Genomic DNA, 5,922 nt, shown 5'->3' with positions numbered 1-5,922 from the left:
TTTAGGATGGGTTTTAGATGATTGGGTTTGAAAGTCGGTCAAGGCCCACTTTGAAATATAATCGTAGGCCCTACATTCTTTTATGGGAAAATTACGCAAAATGTCCGGAAAATTTTTAGAAAAAGGATATCTCGTAGCACTTTTTAAAAATAATGGCCCAAGTTTTAACTTTTGGACAAAAATAACACTTGGGGCTTTTTTAATACCTTTCATTAGTCATTCGTGTAATAAGGCCCAATTCTATTATTCGGTTTTAGCTAAAGGAAAAAAGAAAAAAGCCTACAGGTGTCCTTTTCTCGAAAAAAAAAGACTCAACTGCTAAGTACAGTTTTCTTTTTTGAGTATTATTTTCGATTAGGGTTTTCCAATTCTTCTTTAATTTCTCATTCAAAATAGTTTTTTTTTTTTTTGCATTGTAATCAGTTGATCTGAAGTGTGTGGTGATGAAATTAAAGAAAAAGACTAATATTGATTCGAAATTGGTTGGTAAAGGTATTAGATTTGATCCTAACTTCGTTGTTAATGATAATGATTTTGAAGATTTAACAAGTCGTGATGTTCAATTGAAGGATTCGAAGAATGTTCATCTACCTAATGAATTAGAAAAAAATACAGAAATAACTAGTACTGCATTTGCTCTAATGACTCAATCTCAGAGTCATTCACCGTCTGCCGCAAGAAATACATAGTACTACTCCTAATAGAATTACTAGGTCTCAAGATAAAGTATTAGGTGTTTCATCAATGCCGGAACAAAAAAATGGCTTCAGAAAGGGCAAATATAGGTGCGAGTCGACAACCTCGTGCATCATCATTATCATCACCATCATCATCATATATATTCCACTTACTTTATTGTGTTTATGTTGTGTTGTATTGCCTTATTGACTTGTCGTCTATGTATTTTTCACCTTCTTGTATGTAACGCCCCGAATCTGGTACCCGAAATGTTACACGGTACTCTGACCCCAAAGGACCACAAGCTAACCCATGACTTATATCTGTACCTGTATACTGCATACATACTGTATAATACGAAAACATGAACTGAAAGGCCATAAGGTTCAAAACTGTAACATAAGATCTAATAAATCATAACATATGGATGGGGTACGAAATACCCAAAACAAAACTGAAATAAGCTATCTGTACATACTGTAGTCTAAGAAGCCTCTAAACATGACTATCTGAATAAGAAGTTGATGGGACATGTCCCCAACTAACTCCAACTAATAAACTAATTAACGAGCTAATAAAATGATGATCGTGTCCTCGAAAGGTGAGGATTCACTTCTAACCCTGACTGCTGAGACTAGAATCTACTGATGCTCTGAAATTCGTGTCTCTGAACCTATGATATAAGACACCATAGCACAAATGCGTTAGTACTTTAAATGTACTGGTATGCATGTGAGGTAAGCTGAATGCATGAGGTTCATATGCATGAACAAAAATACTAGCAAACTGACTATCATGAGCGTGAAAGTACATGCATGAGACATAAAACTGACATTGATACTGTGATAACATAATTACTGAATCTGAATGCTGATAACATGACATATGGATAACTGATATAACTGATAACATGAGTGAATGTATCTGACAGTCCTGAATCTGATAGAACAAGCTGAGTTTCGTACTGTATCTGAGTTGACTGTATCTGACAGTCTTGAAATTTGAAGAACTATCTGAGTTCTTGATTGATACTGATACTGAAACTATGGGAAGTAGTCATCCAATTGACATGCCCCAAATGATGCATTATAGTTGAATTGGGGTCCAATTTGTGCCTTGGTTGGAAGGGTGTCAATACTGCACCACTGGTAAGGACAACATGTGAGTGGCCCTAATATAACAGATAACTCTAGTGAGAATGGTGGAAACCCTCCTATAACAGGTTAAGCCACCTCATCTACCCTCATATAACAGGTTATGATATCTCAACGTATGTTGGCTATATAGTTCTGAAATGCAAGGATTGCTTTTAACGATCACCCCCCATTTGAACAGACACTGAACATGATTTACTGAACTGAACATGAGCTAAGTTACTGAATTCCATTGACTGACGAAATACTACTGATAGCTGACAACTGATTGAGTTCATGAGATCATGGAGATTTCCTGAGTTATAAGACTCTCTGAAGTCTAAGGATCATAGCTTGACTGAGAGTGTCGTGAAACCATGACATAGCTCTAGGCACACAACTAATATTTTAGGTACAAGTACCCCCAGGACTCGATAGAAGGAAACTGACAAAACATGACTTGCTTGAATACATAATAATCACCATAAGGCATTTAATAAGGCATTTCATCAAATATGTAATAGGCATAAGCTTGTACATACATGGGAATTTTGTGACAACATGCTAGTTAGGCACTTTTCCTTCATTTAGGCACTAAATCAAACATATTGTAGGCATGGTACATGTAAACATCATTGTACAACAATTAAACATCATGGTCACATTATAATTTCATCATTCAAGGATTTAGTCATAGGTTTGCATGAATCTATATCTATAATAATTAAACCCACATAGAAATTATCACCCAACATGGAGTAGAATTCAATTTCTCATTTATCAATATGAACAAGAACAACCCAATCATGAAATCATAAAGAAAATCCATAACTTGAAGTTGGAAAAGGGATTCTTGGACTTCATGGACGAAAAAAATCCATGAATGAACACTATGCATACCTGGGTTAAGTTTCATGATTTTCTTCAACTTGAAGAATTGGAAATCCCTTAGTTCTTGAAGAAGATTGGATTTTGTTCTTGGAGATTAATGTTAGAGAGAAACCCTAATATTGGTTATGAAGTAATAATGAACCAAATGGATGAAATCAGATATAATTGGGTATATATAAGTGGGTGGTAATTGACCAAAATACCCCTGTTAAAACGACTTAGAAAAAATAAAACGGGATGTGCGATGGTTCGTTGCTAGGTTGATGGTCCATCGGCCCTGACCTTCGCTTCTAGGCAGAATGAGGTCTCACTATTTTGCTGCGATGGCTTGGACGATGGTCCGTCAACATGACCGTCGCACCTTATCCAAAAGGTGGCCTCACTATTTCCCTTACGATGGCCTGAGCGACGGTCCATCGCTAGTCCGACGGTCCATCAGCCTGGGCCGTCACTCCTAGGTAGAAGGTAGTTCTCACTACCTTGCTGTGACGGTCGTAGGTGATGGTCCGTCGCTAGTTCGACGGTCCGTCGGCCTCACCGTCGCATCTGGGCGGTTTTACTGCCTTCTGTATTTTAACCATAACTTTCTCCTCCGATGTATCGTTAGAAAACTAATTCAATTTTTCACGTGACGAAAAGTGAAAATCTTAAAAATACCACGTGTACAAAAGTGGATTTATCTTTCAAGGAAAGCTTCTAACATTTTTGAGACAATTTCAAGCTAGGAAAAAGTATGGGGTATTATAATATCTCTTCCTTGAGAATATTCATCCTTGAATAAGACTAAGTGGGGGAAAGAATGACCAACGTACTTACTGAACATGAATACTAAAACATGATCTCATGACTAACATGACTGATAACTGAACATATCATAGTGAACATGCATATCTGATGCATGTGTAACTGATACATAAATGCATGACTGAGTGTTCTGATTAACTAAGTTTCTCACAATGAGAATGCATGTCTGATGAATAATTATATAAATGAGCTGATACATGAATGCATGACTGAATATGCAATGGTATTTAATACCAAGTTTGTGACGAACACTGAACATGAAACTGGGTAAGCTTAAGGAGAACTGTTACCTTGAGCTTGATCTGAGTCAGCGGAGAAGAGGTGAAGATACTTAGTACGCATGTCTGCTTCTGTTTCCCAAGTAGCTCCCTCAATAGATTGGTTTCTCTAAAAAACTTTAACTAGAGGGACTTCTTTGTTCCTCAGTCTACGAGTCTGATAGTCTAAAATTTCAACTGGAATCTCTTCATAAGAGAGGTTGTTCTAAACATCAATGCTCTGAATAGGGACTACAACTGATGGGTCACCTATGTACTTCTTGAGCAAAGAGACATGAAAGACTGGATGAACTGAGGCTAGATCTAAAGGCAATTCAAGCTCATAGGCTACCTTGCTAAAGCGACTGAGAATCTTGAAGGGACCTACATATCGGGGACTGAGCTTTCCCTTCTTTCCGAATCTCTTCACTCCCTTCATGAGAGATATCTTTAGATAGACATGATCACCAATCTCAAACTCGAGATCTTTCCTAAGAACATCTGCATAAGACTTCTGTTATCTCTAAACAGCCCGAAGTCTTTCTCTAATCAACTAGACTTTTTCTAAGGTGTTGAATACCAAGTCAGGACCTATGACTGAGGCCTCACTAACTTCAAACCAACCAATTGAAGATCTATATCTCCTACCATATAGAGCTTCAAATGGAGCCATCTGAATGCTGGAATGATAGTTGTTGTTGTATGCAAACTCAATCAAAGGTAAGTGGTCATCCCAACTTTCCTTGAAATCGATTACAGACGCCCTTAGCATATCTTCTAACGTCTGAATGGTCCTTTCTACTTGACCATCTGTCTGAGAATGAAAGGTTGTACTAAGACAAACTTGAGTACCAAGACCCTTTTGGAATGCTTTCCAGAAAAGAGAGGTGAACTGGTTACTTCTGTCTGAGATAATAGAAACAAAACACCGTACAATTCGACCAACTCCCTGATATAGAGTTTGGCGTAATCCTCGACTGAATAAGAGGTATGGACTGGAAGAAAATGGGCTGATTTGGTCATTTTATCTATAATGACCCAGACTGAATCATGTTGATGATGAGTTCGAGGCAAACCCATCACAAAGTCTATGTTTACTTCTTCCCACTTCCAAGTAGGAATAATGAACTCCTGTGTAGGACCACTAGGCTTCTAATGCTCTATCTTAACCTACTGACATATAGAGCAGTTAGCTACAAACTCTGTAATGTCTCTCTTCATCCTACTCCACCAATAGACTTCCCATAAATTGCGGTACATCTTTGTGGCCCCTGGATAAATAGAGTAGCGCGCACCATGCGCTTCTGCAAGAATTCGCTGCCTTAAGTCATCTATACCTGGAACACAGAGACGACCCTGACAACACAAAACATCTCCTCCTCCTTGGGAGAAAACCTCTACTTTCTGATCCTGAACTGACTCTTCAAGATAAGGTTGGGATCTCTATCTTGTTTTTCTTTCACCTCTAAAACTAGAGATGATTCTAAACTACTCTGAACTCATATATTACCCCTCATCTGTATCAACTAAGCGAACGCCTAGTCTGGTAAGATGATGGACTTTTTGAGTTAACTTCTTCTTACTGTCCTCAACATGAGACACACTACCCATGGATAGTCTACTGAGAGTGTCGGCCACTACGTTGGCCTTTCCCGAATAATAAAGTACACTCATGTCATAATCTTTCAAGAGCTCTACCCTCCTTCTCTAACAAAGATTAAGATCTTTCTGAGAAAAGACATACTGAAGACTTCTATGATCAGCGAACACATCTACATGAACACCGTACAGATAATGCCTCCAAATCTTCAAGGAAAGGACTACGGCTGCTAACTCAAGATCATGAGTAGGATAATTCCTCTCATGGGGCTTAAGCGACCGTAGGTTATGACCTTACCATGCTGCATGAGGACATAACCCAAACCTACTCTGGATGCATCATAATACACTACGAACCTATTTGGACCATCTGGACTATCTAGAAGAGCTAATACTAGAGCTGAGGTGAGTCGAGTCTTCAACTCCTGAAAACTCTTCTCGCAAGGATTTGACCACTGAAACTTGACTTTTTTCTGAGTCAATCTGGACATAGGGGATGCAATAAAAGAAAATTCCTCAACAAACCATCTGTACTAGCCAGCCAAATCCAAAAAAATCCT

This window comes from Capsicum annuum, chromosome 5, assembly GCF_002878395.1.
Source record: "Capsicum annuum cultivar UCD-10X-F1 chromosome 5, UCD10Xv1.1, whole genome shotgun sequence".
Lineage (NCBI taxonomy): Eukaryota > Viridiplantae > Streptophyta > Magnoliopsida > Solanales > Solanaceae > Capsicum > Capsicum annuum.
Note: the sequence above shows the minus strand (reverse complement) of the source record.